The 26,498-nt window shown below is 39.2% G+C and overlaps 1 protein-coding gene across 21 annotated transcripts in view; it reads left to right on the top strand.

The window, feature by feature from the left end:
- The window catches only part of MAGI1 (membrane associated guanylate kinase, WW and PDZ domain containing 1), a 355,911-nt gene that overhangs the window by 154,386 nt on the left and 175,027 nt on the right, over positions 1–26,498 (top strand). The gene's annotated exons all lie outside the window — the stretch shown is intronic.

Genomic DNA, 26,498 nt, shown 5'->3' on the forward strand with positions numbered 1-26,498 from the left:
ACGGGCAGTTTTTGTGATTAGAACCAGTTTCTCGGAGTGGAGAGCTGTTGATTCATAAATCGTGACAAATGTGCTTATGGTTCCAATATAATTAGAAGCTTCTAAATTGAAAAGATCTGGTACCTAAATGTTGAGGAACATCTCAAATGTTCAAGCTGAAGAAAATTCGGACAGTTGGAATTACGGTTTTAAGTTAAAAAATAAATAGGAAATTATTTGTTTTAATAAGGATCATAAGAAAAAGGGCAAACACTGAAATCTGAAAAGAATCCTGGAGAACTATAAAATTCATCTGAACTTACTTAGTTTCTAATTTTGCAGCCCTGCATTTTCCACTGTGTTTCCGGAGCCTCTTTTTTTAGTAATCCAATTTTCAAATATGTTGAACATCCTGCAGCTCCTGTTGGTTTTGCTGAGCACCACAGTTTGGAAAACTAAAATGTTTTGTTAGCGATAGGAAGAGATCTAAACAGGAGAGAGCAGAGACTGCAGTGATCTGCTGGGAAAGGCTGTGGTGTGTAAGAAATATTCTACTTGTTTGGTGGGAGGCAGGTAAAACAGGAATTGGATTTGAATAGGGAGCACTGATATTTTACTGCATAGAACTAAAAAGCCCTTTGAAGGACCTGGTAGCACATGTGACGACCTCCAAAGCTTAGTCCTGTGAAGGGCCAGGAAGGAGGTTGGGGTTTGAAATCCGTTAAGCTACAGAAGATTTGCCTGTAAAAGCAGAAGTACTTTTCACTTCATACTTTGGCACATAATATCCTCCTTGCTGGCACTAATGATGTGGAGACATTTTTCTGTCAAATGGTTTCTGACAGTTCAATTGCCAAAAATACTCAAGTGGCAGAATGCAACTGCAATTACTAACAGTGTGCTTGCCCCAGAGTCTGTAAATTCTCTCATGAAAGCCTAAAAAGCCCATTCACATTGTCTAGAAATAGCAGCAATAACCATGGTAATAAGTTCTTCTCTTTGTTGCTGTGGTTCAATTCTTTTCATGGGTAGGCTGCAAAAAAGCCATTTGATTTTTCTGTAGCTGCTTCTGTTGTAAGGAGATGTTTCTGTTCTCCAGGAACAACAGCACTACTGAAAGCCCTGCAGCAGCCTAGTTTCCAGATTCTGAAATTTAGCTGAGAGGAAATTTAGATCCCATTTCAGGCAAGGTTGAAGCCAGTTCAGTGTTTGGCCTGTGGTCCGGAGGAGACGGTGTGTCCTGAAGGAGGGTGCCAAGGAGGAAGGCACGCTGCCCTGGGGAGCAGCATGCCAGAGAGGACAGGATACTTCCAAGGGATTTGGGTTCTGCCAAAGCCAGCAAGTGATTGAGTGCACATCATGTCACTCCTCTGGGACTGCTTACCAACCTGAAGTGAACCTAATGACTTCAGCCATTCTTGTGGTGTTTGTCCACAGAGACGTTGTCTGTGGTGTTCATGTACGCTCAGAGGTATTCCTTCATTATTCCCTTGAGCTGTTGTGCAGTCCATCTGGAGGACACAGGATTTGGAAATTCTTTCCATCTAGAGTGGTTTTACTCAGCTTTATGCGGCTGAATGTGCTGTGATCCTGCGAATTGCTCCTGGGCAGATTTCTGCAGGGAGCACTACTGACAATAACAGGGTCTATTAAGATGTAAGATATGTCTATAAAGAGTATCGTGAAGGACTGGGATAAAGTAAACGAACAAGTAGTTATGTGAGGCAGCTTGTCTGTGCCAAGTTGCTCACATATGTAAGGGTTTGCAGCATTAGGGCTCTAAATCTAGTACTTAGAGACCGCTATTGAGTCACATGCACAGTCAGCTTTGATGCTTGTTAGAAGCAAGAAGCATGAATATAGACTTACTCTCCCTGTTATTAAAGATTATTTTATCCTATAAGATTGTTGTCATGGTATGATGCTTGAACAATTTACAAGCGTAGCTTCAGAGTATAAATGCCTTTGCTTCTTTAAGCTCTCTGAATCAAAAGCATTGAAGTTTTCAGCAGCTATTTAGCAGAGCACTTTGAAAGATACAAGCTTTTGTTTATTTAGCTTGAATTTCTGGGACATTCCAAGAGATAAATACTGGAAATTGCCTCATTGAACCAACTCAGAATTTATTTTTAAAAAAACTCCTCAGTTTTCAGTGTTGTGAATTGTCTCAAGAACTTGTGTGGGGAGGGGAAAAGGGACACCCTACCCACCCTACCTCCCCCAGTGTTTACTTGCAATTAATATTGTATTAGATGTTACCTCTGTGCCTTGTAAATGTGCCTATGAATGTTTTGGGCACTGAGGCCAGCTGATACGGAATGACCCACATCCATAACATTAGAAGTCTCTTAACCTACAAAACATTCCCATAGGACTGGAAATGGTGCCAACTCTCAAACAGTGCCTGTGATTGCATGGGAAAATGATAGTTGGCACAGGCCAAAATTGCGCCAGGGACCCTTCTAACAGCTTAATTGTATAGACAGTCATGGCCCAGGGCACAGGAGCGTCCCTGGGCACTGCTGCGCTGTAAGTTTGGGCACAGCTGGAGTCACAGGTACAGCTGCAAAATTAACCCTCCAATGCTTTTAAGGCAATGTATAAATAGGGTTGCTTTGTTGCAGAGGGTGTCCCAGAATGACACTGCTGCTTTTGCTGAAAGGAAGATTTCATGTCACACTTTGAAGAATATTAGTGTTATTTTTTTTCTGTGTAACTTTAAAACCTATCAGCAGCATAGTCAGGTGCAAGTATGCTCTAATATGAAGCTTTACTTCTTCACAGCAGTGAAAAGTCATTAAATCGACAAAGAAATCTTTCTGTAAGTTGTGAGTTTTAGTAAACAGCTATTACCCATAGATCACTATGCAACAACAACAATGTTCTTTGTCAGTTAAACTACTGATGCTGTTTGATGTCTGGTTTGATTTTCTCCTTCACATAATTCACCTTTTCCACTCTACTAGTACTTAGACTCTCAGCCTTGATTCTTTTCACATGAGAGCATCTGGGTAGGGAGACCAAGGGCAGGTTTAGAGATTTTTAAGGCAAGATGTTAGCATAGTTGTTGGAAAGTTTCTGTACTTGCTATGTGAGGTAACATTTAATGAACGTAAAGTAAGTCAGTTCTCTGGTGTTTCTTGGGTTTCATAATTTTTTATTCTTGGTTAGCATATTCCATAACCAAAGCCTGATCTTTTATTTTTTTTTTTTTATTCTGCATTTGTCAATACACCTCGTTATGTAGGATAAAGAATTATGTGCGTGCAATTTGGGCTGATCTGTAAGCTTCCAGGAGAGCAAGAAGCTGTTAAGACATCCTGAGACTGTACGTAATACAATGTGCTATATTGGGCTCTCTGACAGAGCTGTGTTAATTTATCTCTGCTCTTGCAGATGACAGCTCTGCTCTTCCCATCCTGGGCTTCTCCAAAGCAGTGGAATATTATTTATTCTTCAAGTATATCAAGTAATAGTTTTTTCTAAGTCTTCTGAGACAGGGTCTGCCAGACTTTGTTGTTATGGTATAATCTAATTTGAATTGATAGTTGGTACCAAATATCAAAAAATGTGTCACACAGCAAAACCCAAGAGTAAACCTAAGTGGAAACAATTTAAAATGAGTCATGTCATAGTTAGTCCAATGACTTGGATGTGAGTCTAATCTTGGTTTCCCAAGAACTTGACTTTGTTGCCTTTTTCCAGGTTGCAGAAGAGCAAATCTGTCAGTAGATCTGTTGGATAATGCAGCTGTTAAAGCTGCATTAATGTTAAAACCTTTGCGATTTCTGGGGTATACTATCATTTGTTTCTTTTAAAAATTTTAATCACTTGGCAAGTATGTGGTGAAAATCCTGGATTTGAGATCCAGAAAAGTCACTGTTGAACAAAACACTGCCACTAAATTCAGCATGGAAGATTATTCATTCACAGCCTCTGATTCTTCTGTGAAATGAATGTTTAAACAAACCTAATCTTTAAATGCAGACTGAAGATCCCTGTTGGCTTGTTTAAGGTGAAATCTTTACTAGGGAAAGGGAAAAGTAACTTTTCGTTACTGACCAAGAATACCTATGTGTTCCTAGTCATCTTTATTTCACCCAGTATGTAATTCAGAAGGTAGAATTTGTAGAGATTAGTACATTTGAGTTCCTTATTCCAAGTGGCTTTACAGTATTTAAGTCTGCTTCACGATAAGTTTATGTGTATTAAAACAAAAATTAAAAGATTTTTAGATAATGCCTCTAATGAGTATTGCCAAGAAGCTATCAAAGAGATCAAATGTACTTAGAATGCCATGAAAAGAATACTAAACACAATACCAGTGTGTGTGTAATAACAGCCTAGATTCAAACCCATGTACTTTTGCTATTGTAAATGGATGCCATTGCAGTAATACTTTTATAGTCTAACTTTAACCTGCTTGCCCAGAAACTATAAAGTATTTTTTACCTTTTGTTTTGGAAAAACAATGGTTCTTCTCTTGTAACTAGTAGTGAATTAGAATGACAACCAAAGCATTCCCAGCCATGCTTCAGTAGGACAAAGCCCCTTGCCTACAATAAAGTGAATGAAATGTGGGAAACTGAGCGTTTGCAATCCAGAAGGTGACAGTTTGCATTACTGGGAAAAAAAAAAATGGTGCAAGTTTTGTTGAAAGTTATTACAAGTAAAAAAAGTCCTTGAGGCAGTAGGCTATGAATCAATATCGAGAGTTTGGATCTGTCTTGGCGTGTTTTTACTTTGAGAAGAGGCTGAATTTGTTCTAGCAAAGGAGAGGGGACGGATGGCTTTTCTGTAAAAATGCCATGCATTTCTGTTAGTTTATGTTCAGATTATGTAAAGTTACACAATCGATTAGGTTAACAGCAGTATAGCAATACCAGTATATTAAATATGATTTCTTGATAACTCTTAAATGTTTTTGGGTGACTGAAGCAGGCAGGTGAACAGCCTAGAACTTCACAGCTGTGTGGTAAGAAAGATAAATGGGCAGAAATGCTGACTTTACAATAGCAATGAGCATTCTGGGTGGTGCCGTCATCCCCTCTTAATCATAGAGGCAGATGGAGTGTGATCGTCCCCAGTCATGTAGAGGGGAAAAATGACAATTTTAATGCCTGTTTTGGTAGTATTTTAGTATGCTCCACTTAAAAAGATGAATTTTCTAGGTTTTTTTTTTTACTTTGCCACTGGTTTCTTTTATTTAGTTAGGTATCTAGCCAAGCAAAACCTGGGGTTGTGAGAAAAAGAGATATAGTCTGTACCTTAATTCATTCCCTTCCCTCACCAGACATGGGATGCCGGTGCCTCTCTGAACGTTTTCCCAGTTAGCTGCAGACTGAACCTGGTAACAACGTGGTCAGGTTGGATTCCTGTCCCAGGCAGACAGCTCTGCTTGGCCTCGAGACTCCTGGGTTTGTACGGCTTTCAATCACGTAAAATGCTAAATTGGCAGTTACTTTCAAGTTCATGCCATAGCACCAATTCCCTGCTGCTCTACGCTGCGTGGTTTCATAGCTGCCCTTTGTATTCAGTTTCTTCCAAATGAGCTTCATTTGTTGACAGATTTTGAGATTTTCATGGTTGCCCTGTGTGTTTCAATGCACAGTCCTAGTCTTTGGTCTTGAAATAATTTATAGCATAATGAATCGTTATAGTGCTGTGTGATAAAACCACACTGAGAGGATGGAATCTAAATGGAAAAATGTGTTCACAAACTGTTATAGAACTGATCTGTGCCCCCAGCAGTTCCTAACTGAGTGCTCTCTATAACTGCTGGTAGCCCTGCTGCTCTCTGCAGTGTCTCTCCCAAGGCCAAGAGTGGTAAGAGCACTTGGGTCAGGCAATTGGGTGGCTTCGGATGGGCTGGTTTTCCCTCCTTTTCTGTCTGCATGCATCCCACATGTCCTTCTGAATCAATATTTTACGTATATAAAATCATGAGTGCTTCCCTGCCTTACGTATAAGAATATGTTTCACTAATGTGCACAAAGTACATTACAGATATGACTGCCTAACAGGTTATAGCCACAGTATGTGTTAAGATATAGAGGCATCCATATTTAACAAAATGGGAGCTTAACGTAGTGGTGTTGCAGGGGTTTTTTGATCAGTGAAATAACAGATGTGATATGAATCCTACAATGTGAAAAAAATTTCAAACTTGTGTTAGTAATTTTCTACGACCTTTTATTAGTAGCATTTTTACTGCAGCTAATAAGGAACTTGAAATGTTCTCAAATCTTGAATAAGTTACAATGAAGAGGATATAAGCTTTTTAGCCAGTTTAACCACCTTCTCCGACCTTAAGACTGGAACACACTCTCCTTTTGTGCCTCAGCCAGTTTGTATGGTCTGCTGTTTTGTGTGGGAGACTTTTTTTGCTTTCTCTTCATTGTTTTTTAGATGGCTCCACTTTGAGTTGCCTTAAATTTCAGTGATGCTATTCAACACAAAAGCTGTAATCCTAGAATTGTGCTCTCTTCGTTGCAGAACGGATGGGAAATAATTTTGTTCTGCACTTTATATATGATAGTAACAGTAACTCTTGACATTTGCTGCTTTTTGTGCTTATTTTAGGTTCTGTACAGCAAAGCAAACAGGCTATCGGGTCTGGTACTGGCCTGTAATGGAACAAATAAACTGTTTCCACTCAGTCACATGAGGATGCATGGCAGTTGTTATTTGGGTTTCTTAATATCCTTGTTATTCCTGAAAATGTCTGATTATGTTTTGGAGAAGTTAGAACAAATAGGAATCTGTCCCCAAATTAAGTTTGTATCCTCAAGCAGAAGAAAAGGATCTAACTGTGTGCATGTAGCACACGTGTATTTGTCTATTTATTTTCTGAATATTGCTACTGGTATCATACAAATCTCAGGGTGCTTGGTACTGTGTGAATGATGCTGAAAGATGGCTGGTAGTTCACTGAACTTCTCATCTGAGCAGACAGAAAGGTTTCGTAAAGAAAAGACACGCAGACTAAACTGAGAAGTAGGATAAATTAATTTGGGGTATTTGAAAAGTATCTACTGTCTTTTAGAAAAAAAAAAACAAACCCCACCCAACTAGGTGTCCTTCTCATTTAAATAGTCTGTCTTCATCATTATGTACTTGTATCTTTCAATAGTAACTGAATATTTAAACAGCAATAATTAGGTTTTCTGAGTTTTGGACCATTTTATCATGGATTGGCAAAAGGACCATGACATTTGAAGCGTACCAGTAAAAGGAGACTTTGTGGTCCCAGAAGGGTCCATAAGAATTGCAGTCACTCACTTGGTCATATGGAGCTTTCTAAAAAGCAGAAGGCTAAAGGGCAAACTTTGAACCACTGAAGGATCTGTGTAGTTGAGGAGTTTATCCATTAGCATTTCTTGCCACTCTGCTTTGTCTAGACTGTAGATACTGAATAAAAAGAACCTCATCTTCCTAAAACCCCATCCATTCAGGTTTATATTTCTGAAATATTTTCTCAATGAAAATTTCTGAAATACTTTCTGAATGAAATTATGGAAGTGATGACAAGGCATGCTGTTTTCATCTTTTCTCTTTTCAGTTCCCCCACAACATTGTGACACATACCATATTTGAAGTATAACTGCAAAAATGTCTCCTGTGATATTTAATTGAGAATCCATTGCAAAATCAGGAATTTGCTTAATATCAGGCCTGAAGCTTTGGTTAAGTGAAGGACTTGGAAGAGGAAGGTGTTAGGTACAATTTTTATTTCCAGGGCACACAATACTGTGAATGGCATTTAATGGGAGCTGAAGGGATGGCGGTGAGTTCGTTTGCACAGAAGTCTTTCAGTCATTTCTAATGATTTACCAGGAAGGAAAAACCAAGGTGGAGCTGGCAAGATTTACAGAGTTTTAAGCTGTAAAATGCAAAAGAGGAGAAAATCCATTGTGAGGGATTAGGAGGAAAAAGTAGAAGACGACATCATCCAGAGATGTATGATTTTGTAGCACTGACAACCACAGCAGGCTGCTGTCTTTAATGCAGGCAGCTTACACTGTTGCTCTGATTCTTCTCTAGCTTATGCAGATATAACTCTTTTGACAGTAATAAGTTCCTGGAATAGCTGATAGAACTACTGAACTGAAACCTGTCAAGGTTTCATCTTTTTCTGTCTTCCCCTTGAACACTTGTAGTCCTCTTGCCCATTTTGTGCTCTTTAATGAGGCAACGAAACATGATCCTAAATAGTGAGTTAATAGTTTTGTGTATGTTTGCATGTCTGCATTTAACAGCCCCAAGTTAGTTCTTTGTTATCGTCCAAGTCAATCCTCTGGTATTAACAATTCTTTCTGTTGTATGAACTGTATTGCTTGTAGTATTGAACAATTTTTTCTTAAAGCTATCAGGCTGAAGTAAAAAGTGAATTCTTATTGAAACAGACTGTTGAAGGGGCGCAGAAGTGTTCAAAAGCTTCTGTTGCATGTATGGTGTTGGGCACAGAGCGAATACTTAATTTATTTGTCTTCTGTTCATAAGATCAAAACAATTTGTTGTGTTGCTTATGGAAACTGCAATGTTTCAGAAAAATATTGTGTGTGTGTATATATATGTTATATAGCACAGTCAGGTGTGTTGAGAGGAGTCTACAGTTTGTTTAGCTTGCATTAATTTACTCATGTAGTAAAGCTAGTGAGAGTAAAAGCTTGTGCTTTGCGTGCGGCAGTGGTGCTCTGCTTCATGTACTTCTATAAAAAGTATTGAAGCACAGAATTATTCATGGCTGCTGGACAGTAAAGCTGCTCAAATCCTTTCAAAATTAAACCTGGTGGTCAAAATAACAATGTCTTAACCAGATCAGGGACTTTCAAAATGAAATACGAATATTCCCTTTCACTTTGGCGTGGATGTATTTATGTTTAGTGTATCATAACTGTAGTAACTTAAAAGTTACTGCATTTTTATTGGGGAAGCAATGTGCCTTTCCTTAGAAACAGATTTAAACCTGATATTTTGCAGATAAGCAATGACACTTGGCAACATTTTTTGATGTGCAATACTCATTTTTGTCCAGAGGACTTATTTCTACTTCGTATCTTCCACCGAGATAGGCACTTAAGCAGCCCTTTTGTGTGCCGTATTTCTCAATTAAATTCTTCTGCAAAATTGCTTTGCTACTTTGCCTGGAAAGATAAAGGCATTCTCTGGCAGGAAATCATAATTCAAATTATAAGATGCATATTTCTCACTTCCTTTTCAATGATGTCTGATTCGTTTTTCTTCGTGTTAATGAATTCATTAGATCTACCTTTTCATGGAAAATCACAATGTAAAGAGAGAAATGTTGTTGTAAGAACACTGCAGTAATTGTAGCTCTTGTGTCCTGAACTTGGTTTTCTCCTTTGCTTTTTGACCCTGCATCAATCGGTCACTTGTATTTGCATTTTGACAAATTTTTACTCTTATTTTCGCTTTGTGCAAATGAATTGTCATAGCCATGAATGCTTTGCATAAATAGCTTATCATTTCATTAAAGTCTGATTTATAGCTATCACACTGGAGTGTTTGTGTTCTTCAGCCCTTCTGTTCAGTAGATGCAAATCTGCTCGGCAGTATTTTTTGATCAATCAGATATATTTTGCTCTCAGTTTACCTCAGTCAGCTGAGCTGCAATCTCAATTATATTTTGTTTGGCTGTTAATTGCATTCTTTTTTTGTCCTTTTTTTTTTTTTTTCGTGTGGGTTTGGGGGTTTTTTTTGGTAATTTTGATGTTTTTGAGTGGCTTTATTCTTTGATTATAACAGGTAGCATTGCACATATTCGGGTACTGATCATTATTTGTAGGTGCTCAGGTATGAATGACTTATGTCATCCAATAAACAGAAGATACTCGTGTTTCTGCACATGCTGTTGTGTGTTTAAACAATTTGGAAATAGAGGGGGAGGGCCTTTGTGTATAAGCTCTTGCACAGGTGATGGTGACCTGGAGGAGCCGCTGGCCATGAGAGGAAAGGCTAAGGGCTCTGCTCCCCCTGAGTGAAGTGCTGGTGTCATGGGGGTGGCTGGTTCTGGGACAGACCATTGCAAACCCTAAGCAACCTCCACTCTCCTCCACCTATAAGCTGGAGCTGTGAGGAGCCTCAGATCCCATCCACTTTTAGGTTTGTTTTAATAAAAAAACCTAAATAAAATTAAAAAATACATACACTTTTTTTTTCCTAAATACTGAATTCACTAGCTATTAGGATGCAGATGAGTTAGATGAGAGAAAAAGCAGGCTCCTGCTGCCTGCACCTTCACACTGACACGAGAACATGCTGTAGGTGATAAAGAGCTTTAAAAACAGTAGTGTAGCCTTGCACGCCATTGTAAGCAGGAGACACTTTAAAACTTTTTAGCAAATGATGCTAGAAAGAAATTAGAGGAAGAGGTTGTGTATTTGAACACTGGAAATGCAGGCAGTCTGCAGAAGGCTGATGCCTGTTGTCTTCATGCTACTTGGAGAAACAGTAACAGCTGAATGGGTTATAATTCACTAGTCTGATGCAGCATGTTGAGCACATGAGCAAAAGAAAGCTCCAAGTCCTTTCTCTTGAAATTGCAGATAGAACACATTAATATTAATTTTGTTCTGTGCTATCATCTTGTTTCAACCCTCCAGATGATAATTAAGACAATAGAAGATAAAATTTTATACAGTATAAAATCGTATTCAAGCCTTAACAAATAAGAGATTATTCTGTCCAGTAAACAAAACATAATCATCCTGGCACCCTTATGAAGGGGAGCCTAAAATAGAAACTCTACTCTTTATAGGTCATGTAAAATGTCACCATCTCTTTCATTATCTATACTGTTTGGATGAAAAAGAACTGATTAATTTAAAAGAACCTTGGCTTATTTGCTAACAAGGTTATTTTCTCATTGATTGCTAGGAAGTGTAGTTCCTTTGGAAGGGATTGCAAATTATGAGTAAATCAATTGTCAGCCTGTGTAGACGCATCTGCCATTTATGTGCTGGCAGTGTAGGCTTGTGCATACATGGTGTTTATATAGCAACTTTGGATGTACCTTATTTGAATGAAACTTCTGGGTCTGGGCAGAGGTGGAACGGCAGCAACAGGGGAACATCGTATCATGAAAGAGCCAGACTCCTAAGCTTCTTATAAAAGCTTAACTGTCAAACAGGCTCTGTCTTAAAGGAAGGACCAAAACCAAAGGAATGTAAAATTAGACCAAGGAATTAATATTTAGGCATATAATTTTAAAACTCCCAGAACAGAAGTGTGCAAAACCACGACATGTCAGAGATGGTAGGTTTAACAGGCCAGTCTAGCTGGACTCACTCAGAAACAGAAGCAGAGTTTATTTCTAGGGAACCGGGAGCCTCACCACGGTGCTTGTTAGCAGGGGAGTGTGACTGGCAAAAAATTGGGGACAATAGTGCGGCTCCTGTCTGGAGACTTGGGATATGTGTTCTCTGTGTGAACTGCTCATCTGTGGTTCCTGAATGCCTGTTGTGTGTTATGCTCAAAACTCACTTTATTAAAAAAGTAAACCCTGTCTTCCAAAGTTCCTCCTTTGTTCATCAACCCTGATGCAGACTTTAAAAGTGGGACTGCGTTCAAGTGGGAACAGTGCATTAGTCTGGATTGCTCCTTTGATAAGTAGCAATTCCTCTTGCATGCTATTTGTCTGACACCTTTTCTTGCCAAGCTGGGAGGTCCTGACCCAAAGTCCTTTTAAGTCAGCAGAAAAGCTCCCAATGACTTAATGAGTGGAGGTAAAGCTTTCCAAAGTCCCAGAATAACACAGGAGCAGAAACTGCAGTGACATTCACTCAGCAGAAATACGAGGCCCGTACTGTGCTTCCTTGCATCTCTTGTTAGATCTTTTTCAACCTCTCCAAAATATTTTTCCCCTCTAGTAGCAGAGTACAAGGTGCTCCAGTGTACCTGTGCTGCTGAAAAAGTCTTTCAACTTTGCAGGATTTCTAGAGCTTTGACTGTGCACGCCCAAAAGCGAGAGAAGCATAAAATGAATTTGAGGCTAAGCTGATTAGAGCTTTCCATTTCAGAATCAGTGTGAGAGACCTCCATCCAAACGCATTTGATTAAGTGGGGCTGAAAAATGTTTGTTAGCAAACTAAGAGAGTACAAGGAGAGCTCTTCAAAATAATAAGAGTAAAAAGTTAAGGATGAAGAATTAGCATTTGGACACTTAATGCTGATTTTTATTGTTTTACATCTCTTGTTGTCTTTAGCATCATCAGGACGCTTATCAAAATAATTTAAAAAATAAAGTGGCTGTTGGTTTTAATGACAATGACAGTAAAGCTGATGCTTGAGCATGCAGATTTCCTGGCAGAATTGCAGATTGGTTAGAACCATGAGAGTCTGGACAGCCAATACTTACCAGGCAAAAATGGCCATAAAACATGGTCAGGTCTGCTTGCATCCTGCAAAACGCGAAAAATCCATGAAGCCAAAGCCAGCAGCAAAGCCTGATTAAACATTTCATCTCTGCTTTTCCTGTTAATCTTTCACAAAAGCCCTTAATTATGGATATACGAGAAAGCCACCAAGACTGCTGCTGGAAATAGTAATGTAATGGGAATTAAACCAGTGTTTCTTTCCACTTTGAATTCTGGGGAACTGCTATTTTGACCACTCTGGTCTTGTATTTTCCAGTTAATTGTTTTTAGTGTGAGATGCCTGCAGCTAAGTAATGTGCTCACACAATGGAGGCATCACTTGCCAAAAGAGCCTCTATTTCCTTTTCTACCAGACCAGAATCTGTGAAACTTAATTCTGCCAATTTTTGCTGTTTTCAGAATTGAACCAGTGCTTTGGCTCCCTTTTTGTTTGCAGTCTGAAGATCTATCCCAGGTATTGGTAGCCTTTCGTAAGCCACCACTTTCAGACTATTGTGCTAATCGTTATTCCTGCAGTATGGATTTTCTAAGGATTGTAAGGGAGGGGAGAGAGATGAGGCACATGGGCAGAAGGTTTGACTGGACTGATCTTGGAAACTTATGAACCGATGGCCAGGATCAGGGTAGCCTGGCAAACTAAGGTGTCATCTGAAAAGGCGCTGTCGGAGCTATCTCTGATTTTCTGCAGAAATTTCATGTTCTTGCAGAATGTCTTCATGTTGACAAATGCAATTTTGTGATCAAAAGCATTCCATGGAAAATGTCTAACCCACCATATGCCTGTGTCGAGTTTTTCTCTCTTTATTCCAATATTCTATTTTTCACCAAAAGAGACCATGTCCTTTTGATTCTGTTACAGAACTGCTCTGCTATAAATCTAAAGGAGCCATTTGTATGCTCTTTCTTGGTAATTAAAATTCTTATCCCCAAGAATGTGTTTTCCATTAAAAATCCCAGCCCTGCACTAATAAGTCTAAATCTTGTAGCTATTGTCTCTGGAAATATATATTTTGCTATATGCCACATATAAACATATATTTCCTGTTTAAGAAAATGTGGGGTTTACCATTTGTAATATTCATATTTGTTTCTTTGGGAGGGAGAAGTTAGGGTGACAGAAACATGATACAGGCACTCCTAAACACATTAGGAAAACTAGACCTTGTGACCAAGGCAAAAAAGATATTTGTTACAGGGCCTAGTAAGCTTTTTCATGTACATTATTTATTTTTTTATTGCCAAACTTGCTTTATATGAGGTATTAAATTTACATTGGAGACAAAAGCTATCCAAGTTCATTGGGGTTTTGGTTTTGACTGTGAATTTTTTGATATTTTAGCTGCTGTCATTGACTGGCCTTTGACGTGGCAGTGAAAGAAGAGAAGGGTTGCTCTCCGTGGAAGAGACAGTCCCAAGAATCGGAGAGTTTTTGTTTTATGTGACTGTATGTGGTACAGCTACGGCAACGTTGCCCTTATTCATTTTACTTTAGCTGGCAATCAAATTTTGCCAGTAAGATGTGGTAGCACTTTATTAAAACTCTTAACAAACTGGCCTGCCATACTTCTTGCTTGCTCTGGCCAACTCATTTATCCTGCCAGTGCTTCAAAATCTTATTTTAGAATTTCATTTTCATTTCCTGCACAAAAGGGAGGCCCATAATGCTGTGTATTGAATTGCTTTTACAACAGAACTGGCACATTAGTGCTTTCCTTTTACAAGTGAGGTTCTCTGAACTTGCATAGCTTCTTGGTCAACTGAGCAATTGAAAAGATTTAGCTCATTGCATCGTTTTGCTCTGAACTCTTCTAAATTGCTGTTGGATCTCCCATTCTTCTGAGCCCTTTACCTACCTGTTCAGCATTGTCTTTTTAAATTAGATTTCCAAGTAATAGCTCAAGACCTTATAGAACTAGTTTGAATCAATTTCTCTTTAGTTGCACATGTTTTTTTCAAGAAAAACATTCAGTCTTGATGTAACATTTTCCAGGGATGAAGAATATCCTCCAACCATCAGAAAATACTTCCAATGGTAGACTAAAAATAAAACAAAAATATTTGCAGTTTGAATAATTAACCAGAGCTAGTCCAGTTTCTTAGATCTTGTTTTCCTTTTGTCTACAACATGAAATTAAAAAAAAGCTGCAGTCATTTTCCCTATAAGCGAGGATGGTTTTTTAACCAGTGTGACCCTCTTACTCAATTTTTGTGGCTTATTGTGCCTCTTGTAAAGTGTGCTTCAGCAGCTCCCAACTGTTATACACATTTTTCTATTTAAATGCTTTTCCCCCCACAGATTTAGCTCATAATTATTTTCAGCTTTGAGAGCCTAGCTTTCTAAATCACAAAAGCGTTGTTGCCTGTGTTCTTCCTTTATATACTATGTTAGAGGTTTGGTGTCTCTTCTGTATGTCCACAAATGTGTAATTATATATTTAAAAAGAAGGAAAAAAAAAAAAGCAGGTCCATCTCAGGTTAAGCTTCATTGTGTGCTCTTTGAAAATAACGTAGTAGGAACAGGACCTTTATTTGCTATAGTGAGACCACTGCAAGTCTTATTTCTGGTTTTGTTTCTTGGCAGATCTTGTTTCTGGAAAATTGTTACAGCAAGTTGGAAAATTAACCTGTACACCTCAGTAAATTATTATATTGGAGAGAATTTTATTTTTTTTCTTTTCTGTTGTGACACCCTGGTGCACCTGAGTGTGCATCATCCAGCCAAACTGGAAAATGGGCTGTCAGTTGGCTTGTGCTTTGGACAGAGCTTTGAAAAGGCACATTATGGTTTTTAGCTGGTTTCTTCCAAAAAAGCCAACATTTTCTGATAGAGATACTTGTGAGAAAAAAAAATAAAAAATCATCATCAAAATTCTAGAGTTCTGCTAATGCCTGCATTTAGTGTGCGTTTATGGCCCCACCATCACAGGTTCTTAGCGTTAGATTTTTATGTATTCGGTACCTCTGGAAATCAGGCCGTTAATATTGACATATGCCCGGGAGCCAGTGAGGGCAGCGTGAAAAACTCCAATGCTGTGATTAGTATTCAGAGGTGACCTGGCTGGGCAATGGGAATTTGTCCCTCCGGCAATCAAGGAAGAACAAGGACTTAGCTTGACTGCTGAAGGAGTTTGAGGTCAGGTTTCAAAAAAACACTACCGGTGCTTAAATTACAGAGAACAGCAAGAAAAAAAAAATAAAAATCAAAGAATATGAATAGCTACTCAAAATTCCCTAATGCTAGCATATATGTCAGTTTTTCCCATTTTTCTGGAAGAATCAAATGCTGTATTTAGGGAATGGGTTTCAGATTTTGCAAATATTTTCCTAGTGCCATGCTAGAAAATGAGTTTGTTGGCATATTGTTGTGTGGGGCTTGTTCTGCTAAAGCATTGTAATGCCGTCTGTTTCTCAAGCTGATTTGGCTTTTACAGCTCAAATATTATATCCTACTTTTAGAACATATGGTAACTCCTTTCAGGAGACATACAGAGAGATGCATCTAATTTCCAGAAACGGGTCATTGCCTTTGAGTGAAAGACTACAAGTGCTTTTCATCTTGATTTTCCTGTTCTTACTATTCTATCTAGACTTTCTTCTTTGCCTCCTGCCCTGCATCTGCTGCCTGCCATATAAGCCCTCTTGCATCCCAGAAAAGGAAAGGTTTGCTGGCAGCTTTGAGTCGGAGTAAAGGAAACAAAACAACGCTCCTTTATCCAGGTTGCTTCATGCAACTCAGTTGTACAGAGTAGTTGTCAGTGATAAATGCTGTTATGTGGCTCCCATGCAGACTGTGCTTTCCCGATGAAGTTCTACTGGAAGATTGAGTTGCTCACGTAGCCCGGTCTGTGTTCATTGATGGGAAGGCTTAGTGCAGATGGGGCGTGAGCCACTCAGCCTGAATCTTTTAGAGCTGTTCATGGAAAGAGGCTGCATCTCATGCCACTCTCTTACAATGATTTCATTCTGCATTCACTTCAGATGTGTAGGAGGGTTTTTCTTTTTTGCTTACTTTTTTTTTTTAAAGCCTACGTGGCAACATCAACGATTCTTGCCACTAATGACTGCTTCATACTTGTCGTCGCTCTTCCTTGCTGGAAAATGCAGTGCAAAAAGCCCCAGCACAGCAGCGTCTTTGTGTGCAAGGCAAAATGCCTGCCTTGGAGGAATGCCTTTGCTTCCCTAAGTTCACCTCTGGCTCCGGCTTTCTGTAAAGTTCTGCAGAGCTGAGGCTTTGCTCTGGGCACTTGGTTTAAGGTCACCACAAAGAGGAAGCATTTATGGACATGACTTTAATGTTACAGCTTGATGATCAGCAGTTAACTTACGCCTCTAGTTCAGCGCTGATCTGGCCTCAGAACAGACTACAGTATTTAGCATGTTGCCAATCCAGATTTCATTGAAGACAAGTCTAGAGGATGTTGTATTACTTTGTTCTTTGCACGCCTACCCGCCTGAGCTTTCTTGTTAAAACCTTATAGTATGTGTGGCTATTTATCAGTGTTACGGTTTATCTTAGAGATTTTTCGTTATAGTAGGAAAATATTCTGCATTTGTGATCCTAGCAGGTCCCTTCTCGCACTTCGGCTCACCTTGCTCTCTACTGTCATTCACAGAGACCACCTGAGAGTGTGGGATCCCTCCTTGTTGTGTGTCTGTGGATTATTCAAAGCAAAAAAGGAAAAAAAAGACAGAGGAAAAAAAAAAAGCTAATGCAAAAGCAGGGAGTTTGTAGCATTTCTTGAAAATAATGTGAGGGAAGAAAAGAGGACTCTTATGAGTCAGTAGCAGAGTAGTAGTGGTTAATCTCCAGCTTTTAATTAGTTGGGTTTATGATTAACTATGCTGTAGGCAAGAAACACCATGTCTGGCTCGACATCTGCCAGCACCCATATGGATGCAGTAAAGCCATGTTTCTGAAGCTCCGTGCCTGACCAGTTCAAATGTGTTTTAGAGGTATCTATGGCCAACGGTCGTTAATACTGCTGACCTTTCTTTTCCCTCTTCTATTCATCATATATTCTTGTGGCTTGAGCTGCATGTTTTCAGTTACCTGTATTTTTGTTTCACATGTGTTGGATTTTCCCTCCTTCTACAGTTTCCTAGGGCAGGTACAGTTGCCACTTCCTCTGGAGAAATGTCATCCTTTATTCAGTGATATGGTGCTATAGGCTCCAGTAAAAGATATCACATGTTTTAAGAACAGAGGAGCAGAAAATGTCCTCATGTTCTTACTCATGCCTTTACTTTAAGGTGGGACCCCTCTGCATGGAAACCTGCTTCAGCCTGCAGCAAAGCTGTGGCAAAGATCAACAGAAACAGCTTTTTCCTTCATGTGGGCACAGCTTCAACAAGCCCTAGCAATTTGTGTCGCCCATCAACGCTGTGGGTGCTTGACCTGTTCAGACACAGAAGGGATCCTGGACTGTAGGTGTAGTGATAAACTATGATCATAAAAACCCCCAAACTCAAACCTTAGTATTTTATGGAAGTAAATAATAAAATAATTTATTCTTGAAGTAAGAAGATTTGATTTCTGCCGTCATTCATCCAGTGGCTCTGGGATGACTGAACTTTGAATCCCCACAAAAAAAGAACTTGAATTGGCAAGCGTTTTAATATTGTAGTGGCTTAAGACTTCAGGGTGTATTTGCCTGCAATAATGTGAAGCTTAGTTTCTCCATTTTTCTCTTCTTCTTCGAGAGCATTGTTAGTATTAGCCAGACCTATAGAACATTCTGCTGTCAAACTTTGTTTAGGACATGACAGTAATCAACAGCTTTCTGGCAGACACTTTTCCGTGACAGGCCATGCTCCTTTTGCTGGGATGCCATCATGGCTGAGTGGCCTCCCGCTCTCCCAGGTCACAGTTGTGCTGAGCTGCATAGATGTTGGAGGCTGAAGGAACGTTTCTTCTATAGGAGCTTTGAGAAGAATTCAAGGATGAAACTTGAGGGCACCAGAATTGTCAAGAGGCCAAAGGGGCAAAAAGGCTGGGCTTTCTGGTTTGTTTGTTGGTATTGCTGGTCTGGATTCAGCAGAGAGCAACAGAAGGGTATTTGTCACAAGTGTTGAAAATTTTCAAGTATAAATGATAATATTTTTTCTTTCCAACCTCCAAGCTTGAGCTCTTTGGATTTTTTTTTGGCATTTCTCAGCTGAAAGACTATTTGTTTAAATTTACAGTAAAAATATGAATGACTATTAATGCACAGAAAATAAGGTGGAGCACCCTGAGAATACAGTAGATTAGGTTAGGTGCTCACAGAATAGCTTCACTTGGGATTTATGATCTGTTAAGTGCAATTCTGTAGCAGCAAATGCTGAGTTACCACTTCAGTGCTGGTTCATTCACCCATGCAGATTGAGAGCGATACCAAAAGGTACTGTGCCAAGAAAGCTCTTGCCTGCTCCTGATTCTGTACACGACCTGAAAGTTTTGAGTGAATACCTCTCCTTCAGATTCACAGCTTACACCTAAAATAATATTTTAAGAAGTTCTGTTAGTAATAAAGTAACAAGTGTTATTCATTCTCCAGACAGGAATTAGTAGCTGCACTGAAGTGCTCTCTGCTGATTCAGCAGCTAGGCTGCTGCTGAAGTCTTAACCATGCTCCATCAAAGTTGAGTTTTATTGCTGTGTAGGTAGTTCATCCTGTAACTTTGTGCAGTTCTTTATAGCATAACCCTCCAGCTTATCATAATTTCCTTCCACTGGAAGGATATTGCAATGGATGTGGCTTTGTTGTTCGGAGTAGGTTTTAAAGCATAAAAATTGGAAAGTATTTTACGTTTTACTTCAGGAAGGTCTGTAAAGGATGGGCAGTCATTTTGCTTTGGTTGTGGTATGGATTTGTTAGAATACTGGAAACATCTAGGCTGTGATCTGAGCAGTTCGTCTATCTGTAGTCCAGCTATTGCAGGCTGGTGTGAATTAAAGTAATATACTGATTGGAACTGGATATAGCATTTCAAACAAAGATAGAGTTTATACCCTCAGACCAGTAGTTTTTGTCAACAGAGACTGTCCAAACTGGTATGGAAGCAATCATTGACAATAACAGATGAGGCTATTGAAGCATTTATGGGGAACATCCAAACATCTGGACTTATGGGACTGGTTTTTACCCAGCAGTAAAAAAGTTCATTGCTGTTGTTTGTTTGTTTTTAGTAGAGGAAAAAAGAGGAGAAAATAGAATTGGAATCAAATTGGGTGTCTGCTGAGCCATGTTAATTGTTAAGCTGAATTCCCATGACAATGTTTAAATATCTTTTTAGCACACTGAGCCATAAAAGGTTTTTAAGTTTACTTGTGTTAGTAAAATGTGGTAGCAATTAATTTACCAACATGTTACGCATTTACAAGGTGCCTTCATTTCATGGGTGGCTGGAAGATAGAACACACTTAGATTATATTGAATTTAAGAAGCCACATGAATACTTAAGGCTTTTAAACTGCATGGTTTTGCTTTGTAATCTTATTGAACTCTGGCCAACCATGATGAATGTTTTCTGTCTTACTATATGTTCTTGTGTCTTTGACCTCATGAGAGGCATGGAATAACAAATGTAGGTACTGGACTTTATTTACTTATTTACTCAGTAGTTAAAACAAGAAAGCAAACAAAACCATGATGTATTTCACCTCTTCTCCCCAGCACCCCCATGACAAATGGCTGTTGTAACAGTGTTAAACTGTGACCTTAAAGCCACAGGCGTAATGAAACTGTGATCTGGCAGATGTGACAGACTCATCTTACATAAATCACTCGCTTTTGTCACTGCTGGCATATGGCCAATGAATCTTCTAATTATTGAATGGCTTTTATAGCCCCATTATTTATAATCACTTTTGGACAGCAGCTGGAAGACAAGGATGGGACAGAATCAAATGATATAGCACAAACTATTATCGTTTGTGTAACAACTGCTGGGATTAGGAATATTTGATGATGATGTGGTTACCAGCATGGTCTTGTTAAATGATAAAAATCCACTCAGCCTTCATTTTGTCTTCTAAGATGGGCTGCTGTCTACTGGACCTTGCCATGGAAACTATTATATTAATTGATCCAGAAATAGAATATGAATCTCTTCAGACATTAACAAAATATATGTGCAAGTATCATGGCCACCTTTATGTGAGAACTTGAGGAGAACCCATTGCAAGCATTAGCAAGACGCAGCGGTGATGCCCTGGCACTACTGTTGTGCCAAGTGCTATTACGGAAAAGTTTTAAGAAGTGGCTTCTGCTTCCCAGGAGCCCTGTCTGCACCCCACTTTTTATTAAGTTTTTAACAACAGGTTGAGAAATTGTCTTTAGTTACTTTATTTAATATTTTAACATTTCTTAAAAAAAAAAAAACAAAACAAAAACCAACCAAAAACAAACCAACAAACAACCTAGGTTTGGTTTTGGGGTTTTTTAAGGGAGATGATGGGTTTCTAACCAGCTTAAGTTAATACATTATAATTAAGGGGAGCTATTTTAGCTCTAATTATAGATGACTTTGTGTTGAGCCTCTCTGCTGGGTAGAGTAGCAGCCTTGGAGAAGGCAGGATGACTGGTCACCCAGCCTGTAATGCCAGGCAACTGAGAATGCAAGTCCACTAGCCACTTTAGCAAATGTGAGCTGCAGGTGCTCTGCTCATGCCTCTAAACAAGTCAGGGGGTTTCTGTGTTTTTGTTTGTTGTGTGTTTTGTGGTTGGTTGGTTGGTTGTGGGTTTTTTTCCCCCCTCCTTTTCTGCAGTTCGTTTTGTAGCACAGAAATAAAACCCGTCCAACCATGATAACTTACTAATGTTTGTTAAATACCTTCAGATAGAGACCTTTAGATGAAAGACAGCATGTTATAATCGGGGGTTTATACAGCAAATCCAACATGTGCAATCTTTGTGTCTTTAAAAAAAATTGAATCCTTCCCTCTCAATGTAGACATCAGGGCAGTGAGAGAGAGTCTTAATCCAGATGACTCTATTGCACTTTTATCCCTTTAGCAAGGCCTTTAACCTTTCATTGCTTCATGGCCCTGTTGTTTTGAAATGGTCTTTGTCTGCCCACAGAGCATCTCTCTGCTAAAGACGCCTTTAAATGGAGATCCTGACAAGAGAAGGGGGATTCTGCTGCAGTTAAGCAATGGAAAATGGATTTTTCCAGTTCAGATGTGATCAGTCGCTGTGAATGTAGCAATTGTTAGCCTTCCCAAAGAAGGATAAAGCAAAAATATTTACTAGTATATGAGTGTAATATAGATCAGAAACTGTTGTGTCCTGGGCCTGACCCTGACCCCTCTTCCCACAAGCAGCTATAGGCTCTGCCAGGGTATAGCTATTTGTCAGGATTATCTATGACCATCTCAAAATGTACATGGGACAAAACAGCTGCAGTAATTAATATAAACATAAAATATAAAATGATAGTTTCCAAATGCATAAAACATGAGTATAAAATATATCTTCAGAATATATTTTCTGGCATAGACATATCTACCAGCTGGCAGGAAGGTGCTGGCAGGAAGGTGCTGTCAGCCCTCCGATATTCATGCTCAGCTTTTTCTTGAAAAAATCCAGATTTTGCTTGGTCATTTATGCAGTCTGCTTTCCTTATTGGAAGCCCATATGTCAATAAGGCAAGAGGCTTTCAGCCCCCCAGATCTGCACTGCGCCTCGCTGGTGGTACTGCTCTTGAAGAGATGGATGTTCTTATGCAGTGAAGACAGCAATAGATGATCTGGTATGCAGGTTTCTTCCCTGTAGAAACTGGAAATTGTAGCAATAAGTGTCAGAGCATAATTGAAAACATAGTTTCTCTAGTGACTTTAATATTAGGTAACTGTTGGAGGATAAATGTGTGGGTTTGAAAGCAGTGTGTTTAGAAACAGTCAATATTTTTCATTAATCACAAAAACATCTAGGTTACATATTTATCTACGCAAAATTGACAAGCACAGTTTATTGTTTCTCAGACAACTGTATGTCAGTATTTTTTTTTTTCTATGAGAGATGTCTTGTTTCCCCCTTGGGGTTTGTTTTTGCTGCTAAAATATTGTTGTTATGATCTAATGATTTGGGAGGACTATTGACATACTCTAAAATGCAGTATAATAATCAAGAATAATTGAAAAAAACAGCCATTCAGTGAGTTGCCCTTTGTTCCATTCAAAGATAAAGAGGGATTCAGATAATAAGAAATATCTCAGATTTGGAGTAGTACTGTAGGGAGAGAAGCAGGGGAAAGTTGGTTCTCTGACTGTATGTTCACGTAAAGGTATTGGTTTTTTTCAGCGGGGAAGAAAAAGGAAGGAAACTGTGGCAACAACAAAAAACAGTCTTTGAACATGTTTTACTTCTGAAACCTTAAAACACGAATTTTGGTGAGTTTAGTAGGGAGGAACTTATTTTTACCTTTTTTTTTTTTCGCCTCCATGTGTGTCGGATTTTCTAAAGCTAAATACATCAGCCTAAATTTGATTACTTTGATTACAGAAATAACAGGGTGATTTTTCTGTGTGCAAATAAATGCCTTTCCAACACATCCTGGCCAGCAGGAAGGAAGAGCTGAGCACTGGCTCTTAGGATCTAGTATCCCTTGTTTTGGAAACTACTGTTTCTGGGTTGCATCTTTTATTCCTCCTCTATTGTCACTACTGTAGGATCTGTCTACGTGCTTTTAGCAGAGAAGAAAAGAAAGGATCTCGAAAGAGTCAATGTAAGACCCAATCTCCTTGAGAAAAGGAGTATTTTGAAGGTAGTAGTATATTTCTAGTTAACACAGCCCATCTTCGCAGAAAGTGGTGCCAGGTATTTTCTTGAGCACAACTTATACGTGGAATTAGACTTTACAAAGGGAGGACTTTTGCCTAAAATCAGGTGGTTCTGAGCACCTGCCCTTCCACCCAGCCTGGTGGCAGTTGATGTACCGACAGAAGCTATCAGAGGGTGAGAAGTGTTTTCAGAGGGAGCATTCACAAACAAGGGGTGCCCCTGAGGATCAGAATTAATTTCACTGCTACTATTTGCACACAGGAGGTTGCTCAAATGTCACTGGCATACATTTCAGATTCTTAGGAATTGTGGGTGCATACATTTCAGGTTCAAAAAGAATTTATCAAAGTTTATAAATTTGTGTCTAGCACTAGAATCTGCTAAAAAATGCCATTATCAAGCAGGTGACCTCTCAAATCTGAGGAAATTTTTGGAAAAGATAATCGGAATAGAGTGAAATGTTTCAAATGGCAAAGAATCCAACATGTTGCAGGATGGATCCTTTTGGTGGCTTTCTGCATGGGGTTAGCATATTTTCTTCTTCCATGCTCTTGAGTGTGTTGCCTGGGGTTAAGCCTGCTTTTGCCCACAGCTGTGTTCTTGGTGACTGCTGAGCTGAGATCATCAGGGTTGCAAGAAGCCTTTATTTCCATCAAGAATTTTCTGGAATTTAGCAACAAAAATGTGGCTTAGCAAGCATTATTTGGTTGTGGAGTTTTTTTTCCCTCCTCTTTCATTTTTTTAGTCCCTATTTAAAACACAGTAGAAATGAGCACCACTGTGAGCTCCCTGAGTGGACAATCATGTGAGTGGAAGTATTGCTATAGCCCTTATTTTTGCAACTGCCATCTTGGCTAGTGCATCAGTGACTCAGCTGGGAAATCCCAGCTACTGCATAAACCAAATAACCAAACTTTCCAGTGGGGGTTGTAATAGACTGAGATGCTAGATGGAATGGGCACAGAGGGAAACTAAAAGCAAATATCATCAATAAATTGCATATTTTCTGTGGTCAAACAGACCCTAGCTCAGCAGAGCTTTTTCACCTCTAGACATTATTGTGATATGAATTATTTCATCACGAATCACACAATATTTCAGGAGAAAGTCTATGTTATAGGATACATGCAGTTAAGTGCATTAATTTCTTCACAGGAATAAGCCCTTGCGTCGTCTCCAACCTGTTTGTCATATTTGTTCTTTTTGCTATGAGAAACCACCTTGTCTTACTATCTCTTGTGCAAAGAAAATATGGACTGTTAAGTTAAAAGATAAAGAAATGCTTTATTATTTTAGCAGATGCTGATTTTTTTGTTGTTGTTGTTGAGAGTGTGTGTGTGTGTGTGCGCCTAGTCTCCCCCTGTGGAGTAAAATAATGTGGTATGAAATCAAACATCAGGAGTTTGTAACATCAGCTCTGACATTGGAAAACTGTGGCCCACAGGTGTACCAAGCCATCTAAGTGCCTCCTAGGTGGGAAACCATTTTGATACTCTAATAACTGAGACCATTTGTTAGAAAATGGGTTGATAATCTGCTTTTGGAGTGAAGAGTGTTGCTGTGTTAACTCAGGAAAGTGTGCTGAACCAGTTTTGTCTGCCTTCAATTCGGTTTTGTTGTTTGAGCCATTTCTGTAATGAGCATCCTGGTCTTTAAAAAAATCCTTCTTTTAATAGCTGGTCTTACTGCCTACACCTTCCTTTCTTCAATAAGAAATTAATTTTTTTAAAAAAAAAGCTCTCTGGAGAGCCTAAATACGAATCACCTATTTATTTTTTAGAATTTGACTTAGTATTTCAGAGTACAGGGCTTTTTTTCTTTAGTTTTGGTTTTAAACCAACATTTCTGTTAAAATGTTGCAGGACTGCATTAGGCAGATAGGCTGTTCCTGCCCGTGTTCGTTTCATGCTCTGCACTCTTTTTCCCATTCATCTGGTACTGCTTCTGCCTCCCAGATCCGCTGTCCAACTGCACTCCATTGCAGTATTATTATTCTTGATTTGCTCTGCAGTGATTCCTACAGGCTCCAGCCAGGAATCTGCAACTGTGATGCTATGTTCAGTGTCAACAAGTATTGAGACGATCTCTACATTACATATCCACAATCCAAAAAATCGTAATGCAAATTATAAAAGCCCGTAGAAACAGCTGCCGTGGTTCAGCCCAAGGTTGGTGTAGCCCAGCATTCTGGCTCCAACTGTGGCCATAAATAAGATGCCTAGCAAAGGAGAGGAAAAAAGCAAGATATTTAACATGCCCCCACATCATCTTCCATGTCTTCCAGCCACTATCAATTCATTTTCAGCTCAAGGGATTTCCTACAGTCTTTTGCAACTTGCATGGGTCCGTCTTCCAAGCGCTTTTCCCATCTCCCCTTGAAACTCCTCAATAAGCTTCTTGCACCCACAGTGCTCTCCAGCAAGATCTGCCACAGCCCCCGTGAGCTACAGCCACTGTTGTGTGGGTTTGAACCGATCTCCTGCTCGTTTTCATTGGTGTCTCCTAGTCCTTGTGTTAGAGAGCAGGGAGCAGGCAGTCCCCGCCTGCCCTCTGGGCATGTTGGAGACCGATGTCCACACCAGGTGCAGCATCCCAACCTGCTCCCTTGGTCCTTGCATGGCAGTTGCTCCACACTTTGATCATCCTAGTTGCGTTTCTCTGAAGCTTTTCCAGTGTTGTTTTTTTTTTCTTTTCTTATTAGAACAGAAGAGTTTCTATCCTGTTCTCTGTATGTTCTCGTGGGGTTGTTTTTGTTTTTCAATCAAATTAATGTCAATGTTGTTGCAGACTTGGAAACAATTAATTTCTGGGAAAAGACTTCGTTAAGTTACTCCAGTTCATATGTTCTCCTACGAGAACATGTTGGTGTTCAGCAACTAGCATTAGTCGTTAACAACTCTTTCTTTTTCATTGTCTTTTCTTTTCTTTTTGTTTATGTGTTTGGTTTTGTTTTGTTTTCAACTGATTTATCTTTATTCTCACCCACTTCTGGAAGTGTTCAAAACTGAATGGGTAAATAAATAGAGTTAAGTGAAAAGGGTTGGGTATTATTCTGTTGTTTTTGAGGGCTTTTGGTGCTCTTAACTCCTTCAATCAATTCTTTTGTAACTCCTGCTGTGTGCTGGAGTGTAGATACCAGTGCAAAGTGCAGCACTTGTCTGATTTGGTGCCATGTTTGGCTATAGTAGTACCTCCACCGGGAGCAGCCTTTGCCTTCTGTCTGTCTGCCCAGCTCACCCTCCAATGCATTGCAGAAGCAATACTCTACCTTTATTATTTTTCTTTTTCTTCACATCATCTGTCTTTCTCCATTTGCTCAGACAAATAAGTGATAAAAGGGAATGATGATCTGTTTAAC

Source organism: Falco naumanni, chromosome 4 (genome assembly GCF_017639655.2).
Source record: "Falco naumanni isolate bFalNau1 chromosome 4, bFalNau1.pat, whole genome shotgun sequence".
NCBI lineage: Eukaryota > Metazoa > Chordata > Aves > Falconiformes > Falconidae > Falco > Falco naumanni.